This window comes from Salmo salar, chromosome ssa03 (assembly GCF_905237065.1).
Source record: "Salmo salar chromosome ssa03, Ssal_v3.1, whole genome shotgun sequence".
Lineage (NCBI taxonomy): Eukaryota > Metazoa > Chordata > Actinopteri > Salmoniformes > Salmonidae > Salmo > Salmo salar.
The window spans coordinates 32,252,142-32,270,844 of record NC_059444.1 but is presented as its reverse complement, the minus strand read 5'-3'; the positions used below and the strand labels follow the sequence as shown (position 1 = coordinate 32,270,844).

Sequence of the window (18,703 nt, the reverse complement as noted above, 5' to 3'; positions counted from 1 at the left end):
TTTGATTGATTTGCTGATTTTCATATCCCTCTGCCAATCTCATTTCTATCAGTTGCCATTCTCAATACACAATGTCATAGTAGCTAGCTGGCTAACAGAGAAGAAAGACTAGTTGCCAAGGACACAGCACACTGGTGGGATCATATCAATGCAGACATTGTTTGACAGCCCATAGCAATACTGTGTACAGGAATGACATGACTCCCTCCAAACATGTTACAAGTTCTCAGTTGTTTGAAGAGCCTGTAAAATGTTAGATATTCAGCAGAGGGAGCCAATGGAAGCTCCTGCTAAGGCTCTCTACTGTCTATCTGACTCATCAAACCATGCTTTACAGGCTTTGGCCTGTTATAATACAAACATATGTAGCACCATGGTAATAAGACATTGTACTCACACAGATACCTCGCACATTGTTAAGATACCTTACACATTCTGAATGTAGGCATTTGTAAGTAGTTGACATAAATAGTAAGTTCATGTTAGCGTTTGGTTTATTTTTGAATCACCTGCAAATAGTTAAATGCTTCAATGCTCCAACCAAACACTTTCCTCAAGTGTTAACCTAAAAATGGTTTGTGTTATTTCTCCTCCAATAGGATCAGTTACTTTATGGTTCATGTAAGTGTCCTCTTATCACTGCATTTAAGTATTGTTTTGTTTATGTGGATGGAGTTCTCTGCACAGGTTTTTAACAGGGTACGCCATAAAGAGCATTCCTGTTATTGTCTTTCCTTCAGCAGTTGATGGCTGAGCTAATTTGCTTTAGTTTTTCTATGCACTGGGGAACACATTGCCAAGCAATGATAAGCTTTGTAGGAAGAGAAGAGAAATGGAGGGAGGAAGAAAAAGCAATGGCATCTATCAGAATTGAAAGAAACCCCTTTGCTTGAAACTGTGTTCAAATAATAAAGCGAGCAGCATGTCTTTCCAATAGACTAGGAATAATTTCTAGTTTCGGTGGGGGGTTCATGACTGTGTGTATGTGTAAAATATGTCTTGAGGGGATTGGTATAAAGTTAAACTGGGTGAAGTAGAAATATTTTACTCATCAGCTTTGCAGTCACAGAGTTTGCCTCGGCTAGAACAAAACTGCTGAAGCATTTAGAGAAAATTAACCCCCCATCCTGGCAGCCAGATGTGAATGGATACTGATGACTGCACACGAGTGAGCAGAAAAACCAAGAGACTGTGAAATTCCTGTCAGGCCCGTGTACTGCAGAATGGGCTATTGACTGCGTTCTCTATTCCCCTCCATCATTCTTCTTGAACACTGCCATTAATTTCCTCTCCTGCCTTACCAATTCCTTTTTCTCTCCTTTCCTTTCCCTTCCTTCTTTCCTTCTTTCTCCCTGTCTCCCCCACCCTCCTAGCTTTCTTTGTTGCAGAAGAGGATGCACAGAGCTGTGGTGAAATACTTCAGACAACGCAGCCTCTACAGCCTGGATGAACTGGCCCGCTTCCAGAACCTCTCTAACGAGAACAACCAGAAAATAATAACCATCCAGGTATGTATGTGTTTCATAGGACTTTCCCGTGTGGATCCACACCCAGACAACATTATAACCATTCAGTTTAATGGGTTTTTCTTCAACTCTTCAATCTGCCTACCTAGTCCTACAGTATATTTAAAGGGTTGGGAAGATCCATGGGTTGAGTAGATGTTTTAATTGAATGGGAGTATAATAATTTATAACAGTATAATAACTTCATATAATGCTGAGCATGTGTGGCATCCCACATTAAAAACACGGCGAGCTGAGCGTTATGCCTTCATTTGCAAGGAACTAACCAGTCCACTAACCCACAGTAAAACATTCACCAGTCACCATGGCTCTCTGTAGTGTCATCACGCTAGAGTTAAAGACGCCGCCGCCATACATCCAGTCGTCACAACGCCAGCACAGTGACGTGATTGATGATGTGTCGGCGAGAGCGCCAATGGCATGCGGTGACCTGGTGTCTGAGGCTAGCTCTGTCTCCTCTCCAGATAACTATATCTATACATTAACACCGTTAGGTCACCTATTTATTCACTACATTACATTTGGCTGCGTAGCTAGCTACCTTCTGTTTTATTTTGTATAGGCTACGTTATGAGTTTACCTCATTTCTCATTCAGGCTTTGGCTGTGTTGGGTGTTACTGCTGGATACCTATCTATGGTACAACTACAACACCTCCTGTGTTCGTTGGTTGAAATACCCCAAGCTACCTTTCTCATGTTTCTCTGGAAAAGGAGTAGGCACGTATTCTGAATCTGCAGGGTTGCATGGAGAAGTGGAGATCTTCAATTACTGGATAATGGGTGGATAATATGTGGTGGGACGTGAGAGGAGGTCAAAGCGGACAGAAGGAGAGTGATGAATCTTTATCAACTGTCCTGTCCTGTAGCACCCTCACCGACCGTCATACTGTAGCAGGCAGGTGCCATTCAACCATGGAACCATTCACATTTTCTCATAGCCATTATATATTTTATACAGAGGTGTTTACAGTTAGCATTGTTTCCTTCCCCTTGCTCTCCCGGTGTGACAACCAACCATGTCGATCGGCTGTTCCCAATCTAGCACTACTATTATCTAGGTCCGTCCCACAGACCTAGACAATACAAGTATTGCGATTCAAATATAATTCAACTGATTTGATTCGATCCGACTTATTCCCAGATAGAACTGATCTCATTCAACATCATTTCAGACCCTCTGTCTCTATTCTTCGCTACACAGTGAGCAATAACATGTTTAGTGATGATTTTCCTCTCCATCCATTCCTTCCCCATTTTTATTGCCAACATGCTTTTTGATGGGTCTTGTCCAGCCAGACATTACTGCCAGTCAGTCATTCAGAGAGGAAGGGTGCAGTCATGTCTCCCAGGCCTAGCCCTGAGGAGCAGAGGGGAGGCCCAAGGTGGCTGAACACAGAGCAGAGCAGGGGGAGAGCAGAGCAGGGAGGAGTGGAGCATGGAGGATGAGGAAAAGGAGGAGGGGGAGTAGGGAGGAGCTATCAGGGAGCTGCAGAGTGTGAAGGACAAAAGAGCTGGTGTATTGAAGCGCAGCGCACCGTCACCCGTCACAGCCCAGCACAGGGTCCCTCAGAGCAGAGCAGCTACTCACTTTAAACCCCCAACCGGGCTCCTCCAGACTAGAGCAGACTTTACTACGCACTACGCACAGCTTAGACTCAGGGTCCTTACTAAGAGTAATGCACAATTTAACAGAGTCCCCTTAGAATAGTCCACACTTTAACAAAGAGACATGCCGAGTTGTGCATGAGTAGTGTACACTTAAAAATAAAGACTGTAAGCAATGCATACTTGTAACACAAAGACCCTCTGTGAAGTGTGCACTTTAAAACCAAATCCCCTCAGAGAAACACATGCTTTATACCCAAACACCCTTCCACAGGAGTTTTCAAACTTTTCTTTCCCAGGGACCCCCGCCCACGCAAATCAGCGACCCAGGGACCTACATCGTATGTTAGTTAACAATAAATAAATAATGTCTTGTCTTATCATCAGGTGAATAATAATGGCAAGTAAATTAATAGATTTGGTAGACAGTTTCATTATTCTGACCTCCCCACAGTCAATTGGAAGAGGAGTGTAAACTAACATAGAAACATAAAGGTATCTTGGCGGTAGAGAAATATTGCTGTTCTACAAATGATTCAATTGAACTGAGAGAACATTTAGCCGTTTTGAAGCAAATTTCTGGCAATTCTACACAGTTTGGCAATTTCCTGCAATTCTATGCATTGTGCTATCGCTAATGCTGTGTTCCTCTGCACAAACTTTAGAACAAAGTCAATGGGCATGTCAATGGGCCCTGTATGCCGTTTTTTTCTCTCGATTCTCCCTGACTGTCAAGCGTTTATTTGATTGTTAGTTCTCAAAGATGGTATTATTTAAAAATATACAGTGCCTTCGGAAAGTATTCACACCCCTTGACTTTTTCCACATTTTGTTACGTTACAGCCGTATTCTAAAATGGATTAACTATACACTACCATTCAAAAGTTTGGGGTCACTTAGAAATGTCCTTGTTTTTGAAAGAAAAACTTTTTTTTTGTCCATTAAAATAACATCACATTGATCAGAAATACAGTGTTGTCATGACGTTGCCCTCTTTGGGTTTTCTATGTACCATCCCCCTACCTCCCCCTACTCAGGCCCTGTTTGAGCGGTCGGAAATTCCTAAGACAATGTCCCGCCTCATTGCCACAGTATAAAGACACAGAGTGTTTTCATAGAGAGACAAAGGAATTCTTCCACCTCACAGGACTGGGGAACCGAACGACATTTATGTTCTGGAGAAGGTATAGAAGATCGGTGAAGAATCCAGCTACGAACTGGTCCATTTGGTACAATTTTGTGAAACTCATGAGAGACAATACGGCCACATTACCATGGCTCTGTTTATATAATAGCCTCAGTTGTGAGACTTATATCTAATGGTTGTATAAAATGAATGAATAAGGCTGGAACTGTTTGTGAAATTGTGTAAATGTGATTTTGGACTGTTTAATGAAGGAAACTCAAATTCCCTTTGGAGTCTTAACTAAGTTCTTGGCACGCCCCCAGGGACACAGACAAGACCTGGCGTCATGAGACAGCCTTTTCTATGTTCCGAATTTAAACCCCACCCAGATTTTCTATCACCAGACCAGCTTACCTCGAGAAGAGAGGGCCAAGGTTTGACCATGCATTCCTCGTTCTGAACTTTAACCATACCACGTGGTTAAACCCTTAGACTATTGATACCGACAGAATAATAACAAGTCTTTGATATGAATTACTAGTCTGCAGCTAGGGATTCGGTATCATTGAATGCGAAGACCGATGAAACATCCGTCCTATAATGACATTAACCCCTGTGCGGCCTGGACGGACATCCAGCGAAAAATCATATCGCCATTAGCATAACAAAATTTAATAATTACATTTTTTTTTTTTTCAAATTATATCGTTTTATAGATACACCTCTCCTGAATCGAACCACGTTGTCCGATTTCAAAAAGGCTTTACAGCAAAAGCAAAACATTAGATTATGTTAGAGAAGTATATCGTAAAAGTAGCCACATAGCCATTTTCCGACCAACCACATGCATCACAAATAACCAAAAACAGCTAAATGCAGCACTAACCTTTGACAATCTTCATCAGATGACACACCTAGGACATCATGTTACACAATACATGCATTCTTTTGCTCGATAAAGTTCATATTTATATATAAAAACAGAATTTTACATCGGTGCGTAACGTTGACTAACTATTTTCCCTCAAATGCATCCGATGAAACAGAGCTACAATTTACAAAATTACTATTCGAAAACATTTTTAAAATGTAATATTGTCACTCTAAGATTTATAGATGAATATCTCTTGAAAGCACCTGTAATGCCAGATTTAAAATGAACTTTACTGGGTAATCATACTTTGCGATGAAAGGGGATGCGATACTCTGAAAAATAGGCTAACGTTACAGGTCAGCGCCATCTTGGAACAATCGCATATCACATCTAGTCTTGTATACTATTGTCAATAATCCCTTACCTTTGGTTGTCTTCATCAGAAAGCACTTCCAGGTCCACAACAAATGTATTTTCGTTCGAAAAAATTACTCCTTTATGTTCCAAGAGCTTGTTCTTGTTAGCGCGTCTGAAAGCTGATCCAAATGCTTCGTCGGCCACGGGACAGCCATTTCGAGAAAATGCATTTTTTTTCTCATTTAGGTTCGTTCAAACATGTCAAACGTTGTATAACATAAATCTTCAGGGCGTTTTTCAACAAGAGAGCCAATAAGATTCAAGGAGGACGATTGCATTGTGTTTCAAAACATTTTGAAAGGGGAGGGTAACCAGGGGCGCCGGCGTCATAATGGTGATGGCCCTCTCCGTGTGACCACGTTCCACTGCGTCTCATTCATTCAGTTTTAACAGTAGGAGACTCAAACCACTTTGTAAAGACTGGGGACATCTAGTGGAAGCAATAGGAAGTGCTCAATGAACCATAGCTCACAGGGTGATTAATAGGCAACGTGATGAAGTTTAGTTCGCAATTCAGAATTCCACTTCCTGTTTCCATCTGTCTCGGGGTTTTGACTCCCATATGAGTTCTGTTATACTCACAGACACCATTCAAACAGTTTTAGAAACTTTAGGGTGTTTTCTATCCACATGTATTAATTATATGCATATCCTAGCTTCTGAGTTTGAGTAGGAGGCCGTTTAAAATGGGCACGAATTTTTTTCAAAAATCGCTTTAGCGCCCCCTATCCTAGGGGAACGCCAAGAGGTTAATGAATGTCACTTTGAAATATCCATTCTAACCGAGAGAGAGAACGCGAGGACAAAACTCTCCAACAGAACATAACTTTTCAACAAAGATCCCGACGACACACTGAGCGTAAATATATATATTGATTGCAATTGTCCCGAATGAGTGAGCGTTCATGTGCAAAGGCTTAGCATTTCAATTGTTAATATTTATCAACTCTGTAGTGCATTCTCAGCTGACCCACACTCCCCTTTTGTCTAACAAGCCGCCATGCCGGTTTAGCCCACTAGGGCACATTCTCCTATCATTTCCTTGTAACCATATCTGTGTTATGCATTTCTGTGAATTATTTAGTTAGTAAATAAATTATTTTAAGACAATTGATGTATGGATGACTCATAGTGAAGACTGGGTCCGTGCAGATAACCAACAATTTACGACGTTTGGAATGGGACTGACGAGGTAAAGAATACGTCATTAAATCAGAAGACTCAGAGATCAGATATTATGATATCTGAAAGTTTTTTAGGAAAATTATAACTTTGTAATATGAATATTTTCCTTGGTGCCCCGACCTCCTAGTTAATTACAGTTACACGATTAATCAGTTTAATCGCGTAATAATAATTACAGAGAGTTATTTGATAAACATGTCTTCCGTTTTAATGATGCCAAAGACACGACAGTGTAGACATTGTTAATGTTGTAAATTACTATTGTAGCTGGAAACGGCTGATTTTCAATGAAATATCTACACAGGCATACAAAGGCCCATTATCAGCAACCATCACTCCTGTGTTCCAATTCCACGTTGTGTTAGCTAATCCAAGTTGATCATTTTAAAAGGCTAATTGATCATTAGAAAACCCTTTTGCAATTATGTTAGCACAACTAGACACTCTAATGTACTTGTCTTCTTGCTCAGTTGTGCACCGGGGCCTTCCACTCCTCTTTCTATTCTGGTTAAAGCCAGTTTGCGCTGTTCTGCGAAGGGAGTAGTACATAGCGTTGTACAAGATCTTTAGTTTCTTGGCAATTTCTCGCATGGAATAGCCTTAATTTCTCAGAACAAGAAAAGACTGACTAGTTTCAGAAGAAAGTTCTTTGTTTCTGGCCATTTTGAGCCTGTAATCAAACCCACAAATGTTGATGCTCCAGATATTCAACTAGTCTAAAGAAGGCCCGTTTTATTGCTTCTTTAATGAGAACAACAGTTTTCAACTAAAGTAACAGATATGGACTCATGTAGTAAACAAAAATAAATACAAATATATTTTATATTTGATATATTCTTCAAAGTAGCCACCCTTTGCTTTGATTACAGCTTTGCACACGCTTGGCGTTCTCTCAACCAGCTTCATGCAGTAGTCACCTGGAATGCATTTCAATTAACAGGTGTGCCTTGTTAAAAGTTCATTTGTGGAATTTCTTTCCTTCTTAATGCGTTTGAGCCAATCAGTTGTGTTGTGACAAGGTAGGGTAAAAGACCAAGTCCATATTATGGCAAGAACAGTTCAAATAAGTAAAGAGAAACGACAGTCCATCATTACTTCAAGACATGAAGGTCAGTCAATCCGGAAAGTTGCAGGCGCAAAAACCATCAAGCACTATGATGAAACTGGGTCTCATGAGGACCACCACAGGAAAGAAAGACCCTGAGTTACCTCTGCTGCAGAGGATAAGTTCATTAGCGCTAACTGCACTTCAGATTGCAGCCCAAATAAATGCTTCACAGAGTTCAAGTAACAGACACATCTCAACATCAACTGTTCAGAGGAGACTGCGTGAATCAGGCCTTCATGGTCGAATTGCTGCAAAGGAACCACTACTAAAGGACACCAATAAGAAGAAGAGACTTGCTTGGGCCAAGAAACACAAGCAATGGACATTAAACTGGTGTAAATCTGTCCTTTGGTCTGATGAGTCCAAATTTGAGATTTTTGGTTCCATCCGCCGTGTCTTTGTGAGATGCAGAGTAGGTGAAGGGATGATGTCCGCATGTGTGGTTCCCACCATGAAGCATGGAGAAGGAGGTGTGATGCTGTGGGGGTGCTTGGCTGGTGACACTGTCTGTGATTTATATAGAAATCAAGGCACACAACCAGCATGGCTACCACAGCATTCTGCAGCGTTACACCATCCCATCTGTTTTGCGCTTAGTGGGACTATCATTTGTTTTTCAATAGGACAATGTCCCAAAACACACCTCCAGTGTGTGTAAGGGCTATTTGACCAAGAAGGAGAGTGATGGAGTGCTGATGACCTGGCCTCCACAATCACCAGACCTCAACCCAATTGAGATGTTTTGGGATGAGTGAAGGAAAAGAAGCCAACAAGTGCTCAGCATATGTGGGAACTCCTTCAAGACTGTTGGAAAAGTTTTCCAGGTGATGCTGGTTGAGAGAGTGCCAAGTGTATGCAAAGCTGTCACAAGGCAAAGGGTGACTATCATGAAGAATGTATAATATAAAATATATTTTGATTTGTTTAACACTTTTTTTGGTTACTACATTATTCCATTTGTGTAATTTCATAGTTTTGATGTCTTTCACTATTATTCTACAATGTAGAAAATTGTCACGTCCTGACCATAGAAAGCTGATATTTTCTATGGTAGAGTAGGTCAGGGCGTGACAGGGTTTTTTTCTAGTTTAGATTTTGTATGTTGTTATGTTCTAGTTTTTGTATTTCTATGTTGTTGTTTTTTTGGGATGATCTCCAATTAGAGGCAGCTGGTCATCGTTGTCTCTAATTGGAGATCATACTTAAGTAGTTGTTTTTGTGGGAGATTGTTTTTGAGTTAGTGTATGTTTTCACCTCTTCGTCACGGTTTGTTGTTTTTGTTCTTTAGTTTATTTGTATGTATTGCATAGTTTCACAGTTTAATAAAGAAAATGTGGAACGATACACACGCTGCGCTTTGGTCCGCTCCTTCATCCTACGACAACTGTGACAAAAATCGTAAAAATAAAGAAAAACCCCTGAATAAGTAGGTACAGTTGAAGTCTGAAGTTTACATACACCTTACCTTTAATACATTTAAACAAAAAAAGAATCCCTGTCTTAGGTCAGTTAAGATCATGACTTTATTTTAAGAATGTGAAATGTCAGAATAATAGTAGAGAAAGATTTATTTCAGCTTTTATTTCTTCCATCACATTCCCAGTGGGTCAGAAGTTTACATACACTCAATTGGTATTTGGTAGCATTGCTTTTAAATTGTTTACCTTGGGTCAAACGTTTCGGGTAGCCTTCTACAAGCTTCCCACAATAAGTTGGGTGAATTTTGTCCCATTCCTCCTGACAGAGCTGGTGTAACCGAGTCAGGTTTGTAGGCCTCCTTGCTCGCACACGCTTTTTCAGTTCTGCCCACAAATGTTCTATCGGATTGAGGTCAGGGCTTTGTGATGGCCACTCCAATACCTTGACTTTGTTGTCCTTAAGCCATTTTGCCACAACTTTGGAAGTATGCTTGGGGTCATTGTCCATTTGGAAGACCCATTTGCAACCAAGCTTTAACTTCCTGACTGATGTCTTGAGATGTTACTTCAATATATCCACATATTTTCCTCCCTCATGATGCCATCTATTTTGTGAAGTGCACCAGTCCCTCCTGCAGCAAAGCACCCCCACAACATGATACTGCCACCCATGTGCTTCACGGTTGGGATGGTGTTCTTCAGCTTGCAAGCCCCCCCCTTTTTCCTCCAAACATAATGATGGTCATTATGGCCAAACAGTTCTATTTTTGTTTCATCAGACCAGAGGACATTTTTTCCAAAAAGTACGATCTTTGTCCCCATATGCAGTTGCAAACTGTAGTCTGGCTTTTTTTATTGCAGTTTTGGCGCAGTGGCTTCTTCCTTGCTGAGGGGCCTTTCAGGTTATGTCGATATAGGACTCGTTTCACTGTGGATATAGATACTTTTGTACCTGTTTTCTCCAGCATCTTCACAAGGTCCTTTGCTGTTGTTCTGGGATTGATTTGCACTTTTCGCACCAAAATACGTTCATCTCTAGGAGACAGAATGCGTCTCCTTCCTGAGCGGTATGACAGCTGATTGGTCCCATGATGTTTATACTTGCGTACTATTGTTTGTACAGATGAAAGTGGTACCTTTATGCGTTTGGAAGGTCTTGGCTAAGTTCTTTTGGATTTTCCTATGATGTCATGCAAAAAGGCATTGAGTTGGAAGGTAGGCCTTGAAATGCATCCACAGGTACACCTCCAATTGACTCAAATTATGTCAATTAGCCTATCAGAAGTTTCCAAAGCCATAACATCATTTTCAGGAATTTTCCAAGCTGTTTAAAGGCACAGTCAACTTAGTGTATGTAAACTTCTGACCCACTGGAATTGTGACACAGTGAATTATAAGTGAAATAATCTGTCTGTAAACAATTGTTTAATTAATTAATTAATTTAATTATTGTGTCATGCACAAAGTAGATGTCCTAACCGACTTGCCAAAACTATAGTTTGTTATCAAGAAATTTGCGAAGTGGTTGAAAAACGAGATTTAATGACTCCAACCTAAGTGTATGTAAACTTCCGACTTCAAATGTAGGTGTGTCGAAACTTTTGACATGTATTGTACACACACACACACACACACACACACACACACACACACACACACACACACACACACACACATATATATATATATATACACTGCTCAAAAAAATAAAGGGAACACTTAAACAACACAATGTAACTCCAAGTCAATCACACTTCTGTGAAATCAAACTGTCCACTTAGGAAGCAACACTGATTGACAATAAATTTCACATGCTGTTGTGCAAATGGAATAGACATCAGGTGGAAATTATAGGCAATTAGCAAGACACCCCCAATAAAGGAGTGGTTCGGCAGGTGGTGACCACAGACCACTTCTCAGTTCTTATGCTTCCTGGCTGATGTTTTGGTCACTTTTGAATGCTGGCGGTGCTTTCACTCTAGTGGTAGCATGAGACGTAGTCTACAACCCACACAAGTGGCTCAGGTAGTGCAGCTCATCCAGGATGGCACATCAATGCGAGCTGTGGCAAGAAGGTTTGCTGTGTCTGTCAGCGTAGTGTCCAGAGCATGGAGGCGCTACCAGGAGACAGGCCAGTACATTAGGAGACGTGGAGGTGGCCAACAACCCAGCAGCAGGACCGCTACCTCCGCCTTTGTGCAAGGAGGAGCAGGAGGAGCACTGCCAGAGCCCTGCAAAATGACCTCCAGCAGGCCACAAATGTGCATGTGTCTGCTCAAACGGTCAGAATCAGACTCCATGAGGGTGGTATGAGGGCCCGACGTCCACAGGTGGGGGTTGTGCTTACAGCCTAACACCGTGCAGGACGTTTGGCATTTGCCAGAGAACACCAAGATTGGCAAATTCGCCACTGGCGCCCTGTGCTCTTCACAGATGAAGCAGGTTCACACTGAACACACGTGACAGACGTGACAGAGTCTGGAGACGCCGTGGAGAACGTTCTGCTGCCTGCAACATCCTCCAGCATGACCGGTTTGGCGGTGGGTCAGTCATGGTGTGGGGTGGCATTTCTTTGGGGGGCCGCACAGCCCTCCATGTGCTCGCCAGAGGTAGCCTGACTGCCATTAGGTACCGAGATGAGATCCTCAGACCCCTTGTGAGACCATATGCTGGTGCGGTTGGCCCTGGGTTCCTCCTAATGCAAAACAATGCTAGACCTCATGTGGCTGGAGTGTGTCAGCAGTTCCTGCAAGAGGAAGGCATTGATGCTATGGACTGGCCCGCCTGTTCCCCAGACCTGAATCCAATTGAGCACATCTGGGACATCATGTCTCGCTCCATCCACCAACGCCACATTGCACCACAGACTGTCCAGGAGTTGGCGGATGCTTTAGTCCAGGTCTGGGAGGAGATCCCTCAGGAGACCATCCGCCACCTCATCAGGAGCATGCCCAGGCGTTGTAGGGAGGTCATACAGGCACGTGGAGGCCACACACACTACTGAGCCTCATTTTGACTTGTTTTAAGGACATTACATCAAAGTTGGATCAGCCTGTAGTGTGGTTTTCCACTTTAATTTTGAGTGTGACTCCAAATCCAGACCTCCATGGGTTGATAAATTGGATTTCCATTGATTATTTTTGTGTGATTTTTGTTGTCAGCACATTCAACTATGTAAAGAAAAAAGTATTTAATAAGATTATTTCATTCATTCAGATCTAGGATGTGTTATTTTATTGTTCCCTTTATTTTTTTGAGCAGTATATATATATATTCCGGACTCTGACATTGCTTGTTCTGATAGTCCTTAATTTATATTTGCACTTTTTGGATTATGTAAGTATTGTTTAGTATTGCTATGTTTTATTACTGCACTGTTGGAGATAAAAACACAAGCATTTCGCTGCACCTGTGATAACATCTGCAAATCTGTGTATGCAACCAATAAACTTTGATTTTATTTTGATTCTAAACTATATTTCAATCCCAGAAATTACCACTTAGGTGGCCCGCCTAACAATTTTCGAACCCAGAAAAAAAAAGACTCCAATGACTGTAATGTCCTCCATATTAAAGGGATAGTTCGAGATTTTGGCAATGAAGCCATTTACCTACTTCCCAAGAGTTGAATGAACACGAACAGCTAGCATGCAAACTTTTCCTCTAGACTTCCAGTAATTGCGCTAATGCTAGTTGGCATTGGCTCATGAAACTACCTCTAACTTCCTTCATACTGGGCCCAGAGACATAATAATGGTATCCACGATGATATTCTGTTGCAGCTAGCGATATTCCTAAAATTATTATTTTTCACAAAAAATATATATATATATATATATTTTTTGTACTTATATTTTAATCGCAGACCGGCCTTAAGAACCATTATTGAAAACTGCATACTGCATGGCCTCACAGACAAGGAGGCAGTGGGCGGTGGGTTGGGGAACCCGGGGAGTGTGGGATGGTGGGCATGTGAGTGCGTTTTGTGTGTGGTGGTGGGGTGGTGGAGGCGCTGTCATCCTGTAACACTGCTGCCAGAACTGGCAGTTGAATTTTTGTGTTCTGACAGTTTTCACCAGGGATGGCATAATTGACAATGGTTAACAGCGGCAAGGCTCACAGTGCAGAGTGCTTGTTGAATGGCCAGTAATGATAGCAGCAGACGAGCACTAGCCCCGGTCTCCAGAGACAGTAATCCAAAAATCCTGTTTCTGATATAATTGTTAGTCAGAGAATGTCTGCATGGCTAGGCCGGTTCAGATTCCCAAGCTGGTTGACAGTGCCAGGCAGTTTAATAGACAAACTGGATTCTGAGGTTTTTAAAACAGAGGCGCACTGAACCTTTACCACGATTCAACCAGGATCCTCTCTCTCTTGTTCTCATTATTGCTCTCTCCTTCAAGACGCTGGGTGTAACCTACTCTCAATATCTCTAGACAGCCTGATGAGCGAACAGCAAGTAGTGAAACAGATAGACCGAGAACCGAAAGTGTATCAAACCGACACTAGAGTTATCTGTATGTCTGTGTCTGTCGCCAAACGGCTGCTTCTCTCCTCTCTAGCCTCCTCGACTCAACGTCATCCATCGACTGTCGTCACTCTGTTTTCTTAATTAGCTGGTATTCATTGACTCTGTTTGCTCCCTCATTCAAACAGGAGGAGTTGTCAGAAGCAATCCAGCGCATCTCTGCTTTCCTGTAGTCAGTGGCAGATGACTCAACTACAGCAACAGTGATCATGCTGCGACAATAGAGACAGCAGCAGAGAACAAACAAGCGGGTCCGGATGCCATTGGATTGAACAAGAAGAAGATGCCTACAGTTCAGATAACAGCGTAATTGGACATTCACCTGGTCCCAGACAACTTACTTACCCCTGTACGCTTCACTAACTCACTATGCCCCCTCTCTCTCTCTTACCAGCAGCAGATCCATAACAATGAAACAGGTGACTTTCATGCTGCTGTCAGGACTGATCTAATTTTAGCTGGGTGAATGATTGCAATTGGCTTTGCCTCATCAGATAATTAATCTATGTCACCATTAATTGGAAAAGAGAATAATTACAGGCAGTGTTGACAGAAACTCTACGCTTCTCCAGATTTCGAGATCTAATTACGACTACTAAAACCCTCCGTGACCTTAACTAGCACTTAGTACATCACCTCGACCACCCTGACCAATGCCGAAGCAAAACAACTTCCTCTCGGTAGACATTAAGCCCTGTTTTTGTTGTTTAATTTTTTTTCTCCCTCTCTCTTTTCTCTCTCACTGTGCTCTCCTAGAAAGCTGTCTCCCTCAATCACTTTTCAATGTTCAATCTTAATTTTGTGGAAGTTTAGCATTTTCAATGAGCTGGATATGAATGATTAATGAATACATTTAAATGCTTCATTTTGTCCATGGATCATTAGTTAAGTCCTTTGTGTGAAGGACCTGAGAAAGGAGTCAAAATTATTGAGACATTAGCCTGGAGCAATCTAGGGGTAAATAGTGTGCACATTATAAAATAATGTTGTGTAGCGGGTGCAGTATCCTACTGGCTTTCTAACTGAAGAACCCCCAGGTAACGCTGCTTTCAATTTAGGCTGAATCTCACATAGTATTTATTTGGAGGAGAAAATGTATTATTTCATCAAGCATAGGCCTACTAATGATGTGGCACATTAACATTTATTAAAATTAAATGTTTCTGTTTGATAAACATTTGTCATACAAATATTGTACGACAACATTGTTTATATTAGATTATTGTGATGACACAATTTCAAACTATGGCTGAAATGAGCTATTCGGCTATGGAGATGGCCATTGATTTTATGTATGATATTTTCTCACCAAGATGTTCTTGAACTCAACTCAAGAACTAGTGACAGTGTGATTTCCTATTAGGTCACTCAGCCAGGTGATAGATGCTGTTGGTCCATTCAGGTCTGCTGTCTTCTGGTTCGCTGTGTGGTTGATAGAGACGTTGTTTGTTTGTTGATGGCACCGAGGCCTCTCTCCCCTCCCTGCCAGCCAACCAGGACAGAGGGGGGCAGTATGAAACAACAAGCTGAGAGAGTGAGGGAGACATTGACATCACCATTGACTTTAGCAAGACAAGCTCCATTTCCTCCTTAGCATGTCCACGGTCATGCTATGTCATAGAATAGCATCTTAAAGTGTGTGTTCAATTTGATCATTTGGTCTTTTTAAATGTAAAGACAGATAGAGTTAAAGTTAAAGGCCCAGTGCAGTCAAAATGTGATTTTCCTGTGTTTTATATATTTCCACACTGAGGTTGGAATAATACTGTGAAATTTTTAAAATGTTGACAATGCCCTTTTGGTGTTTGAAAAGACTGCCTGAAATTTCAGCCTGTTTTGGTGGGATGGCGTTTTGACCTGCCTGGTGACATCACCAGAAGGTAAATTAGTTAATAGACCAATAAGAAATGGAGTTCCAAACCTCTCTGCCAATAACAGCTAGTTTTCAGTTTCCTCTCCCCAATCAGACCACTCCCAGAAACCTCTGGCAAGATTCTTGCTTAAGAAATTGCTCTTTGCTCTTTTGTTTCTTTTGACAATTTTAATTGAAAACAATCAAAGTAATGAGAATGGCGCTGGAGGAAATGACTGCAGTTTTATGGGCTCCTAACCAATTATGCTATTTTGTGTGTTTCTTCACGTTGTTTGTAACTTATTTTGTACATGTTGTTTCTGCCACCTCTCTTATGGTCTCGGTCTCTTATGACCGAAAAGAGCTTCTGGATATCAGAACAGTGATTACTCACCTCGAACTGGACAAAGATTTTTTCTTTAACGAGTCGGATGCGAAGGATTTACTGCCGACACCGGACCAGGCCCAAATCCCCTTCATCGCATGAAGAAGAGATGTCGATACAGGGGACACAGGTTTGGGTGCCTTGTAAGACTTAGTCGGCAAGTGTGTAACCCGCCTCTACCATCCGTCCTATTGGCCAAAGTGCAACCATTGGAGAATAAACTGGATTAGCTCCGTTCAAGACCATCCTACCAACGGGACATTAAAAACTGCAATATCTTATGTTTCCCTGAGTCGTGGCTGAACGACGACATGGATAATATACAGCTGTCTGGGTTTTCCGTGCATCAGCAAGATAGAACAGTTGCCACCTTTAAGACAAGGGGTGGCGGTCTGTGTCTATTTGTCAATAACAGCTGGTGTGCGAAATCTAATATTAAGGAAGTCTCAAGGTTTTGCTCGCCTGAGGTAGAGTATCTCATGATAAGCTGAAGACCACAATATTTACCGAGAGTTTTCATCTATATTTTTCGTAGCTGTCTATTTACCACCACAAACTCCTGCTGGCACTAAGACCGCACTCAATGAGCTGTATAAGGCCATAAGCAAACAAAAATGCTCATTCAGAGGCAGCGCTCCTAGTGGCCGGGGACTTTAATGCAGGGAAACTTAAATCCATTTTACCTAATTTCAAAAAACTAGACCACCTTTACTCCACACACAGAGATGGGTACAAAGCTCTCCCTCGCCCTCCATTTGGCAAATCTGACCATAATTCTATCCTCCTGATTAATGCTTACAAACAAAAACGAAAGCAGGAAGTACCAGTGACTCGCTTAATACGGAAGTGGTCAGATGACGCAGATGCTAAGCTACAGGACTGTTTTGCTAGCACAAACTACAATATGTTCCGGGATTAATCCGATGGCATTGAGGAGTATACCACATCAGTCACCGGCTTTATCAATAAGTGCATCGATGACGTCGTCCCACAGTGACTGTACGTACATACCCAAACCAGAAGCCATGGTTTACAGGCAACATCCACACTGAGCTAAAGGGTAGAGCTGCCACTTTCAAGGAGCAGGATTCTAACCCAGACACTTCTAAGAACTCCCGCTATGGTCACCGACGAAACATCAAACAGGCAAAGTGTCAATACAGGACAAAGATTGAATCCTACTACACTGGCTCCGACGCTCACCGGATGTGGCAGGGCTTACAAACGATTACGGACTACAAAGGGAAGCACAGCCGCGAGCTGCCCAGTGACACAAGCCTACCAGATGAGCTAAATGACTTCTATGCGTGCTTCGAGACAAGGAACACTGAAGCATGGATGAGAGCAACAGTTGTTCCAGACGACTGTGTGATCACGCTCTCCGTAGCCGATGTGAGTAAGACCTTCAAACAGGTCAATTCACAAGGCAGCAGAGCCAGACGGATTACCAGGACGTGTACTCCGAGCATGCGCTGACCAACTGGCATGTATCTTCACTGACATTTTCAACCTGTCCCTGACCAAGTCTGTAATACCTACATGTTTCAGGCAGACCACCATAGTCCCTGTGCCCAAGAACACCAAGGTAACCTGCCTAAATGACTACTGACCCGTAGCACTCACGTCTGTAGCCATGAAGTGATTTGAAAGGCTGGTGATGATTCACATCAACACCATCATCCCTAAAACCCTAGACCCACTCCAATTTGCATACCGCCCCAACAGATCCACAGATGATGCAACCTCTATTGCACTCCACACTGCCCTTTCTCATCGTGACAAAAGGAACACCTATGTGAGAATGCTATTCATTGACTACAGCTCAGTGTTCAACACCATAGTGTCCTCAAAGCTTGTCACTAAGCTAAGGACCCTGGGACTAAACATTTCCCTCTGCAACTGGATCCTGGACTTCCTGACGGTCCACCCCCAGTTGGTAAGGGTAGGCAACAACACATCTGCCACACTGATCGTCAACATGGGGGCCCCTCAGGGGTGCGTGCTCCCCATCCTGTACTCCCTGTTCACCCATGACTCCAGCACCATCATTAAGTTTGCAGACAACACAACGGTGATAGGCTGATCACCAACAACGATGAAACAGCCTATAGGGAGGAGGTCAGAGACCTGGCAGTTTGGTGCCAGGACATCAACCTTTCTCTCAACGTGATCAAGAGAAAGGAGATGATTGTGAACTACAGGAAAAAGAGGGCATCATCGATGGGGCTGTAGTGGAGCACGTTGAGAGCTTCAAGTTCCTTGGTGTCCACATCACAAACAAACTATCATGGTCCATACACACAAAGACAATCGTGAAGAGGGCACGATAACACCTATTCCCCCTCAGGAAACTGAAAAGATTTGGCATGGGTCCTCAGATCCTCATGTACATATTACCTACATGTACATATTACCTACATGTACATATTACCTACATGTACATATTACCTCGACTAACCTGTACCCCCGCACATTGACTCGGTACCGGTACCCCCTTTATATAGCCTTGTTATTGTTATTTTATTGTTGCTCTTTTATTTTTTTTACTTTGGTTTATTTTGTTAATATTTTCTTAACTCTTTTTTTCCTAACTGCATTGTTGGTTAAAGGCTTGTAAGTAAGCATTTCACGGTAAGGTCTACACTTGTTGTATTCAGCGCATGTGACAAATATTATTT

General features: G+C 42.2%; 1 long non-coding RNA gene across 1 annotated transcript; it reads left to right on the top strand.

The window, feature by feature from the left end:
- Positions 1-1,264: 1,264 nt before the first annotated feature.
- On the top strand, positions 1,265-14,651 carry LOC106599917 (uncharacterized). Its single transcript, XR_001327618.2, has 2 exons — positions 1,265-1,508; positions 13,917-14,651. It is a non-coding gene; the product is annotated as an uncharacterized lncRNA (long non-coding RNA).
- The last annotated feature ends 4,052 nt before the right edge of the window (positions 14,652-18,703 follow it).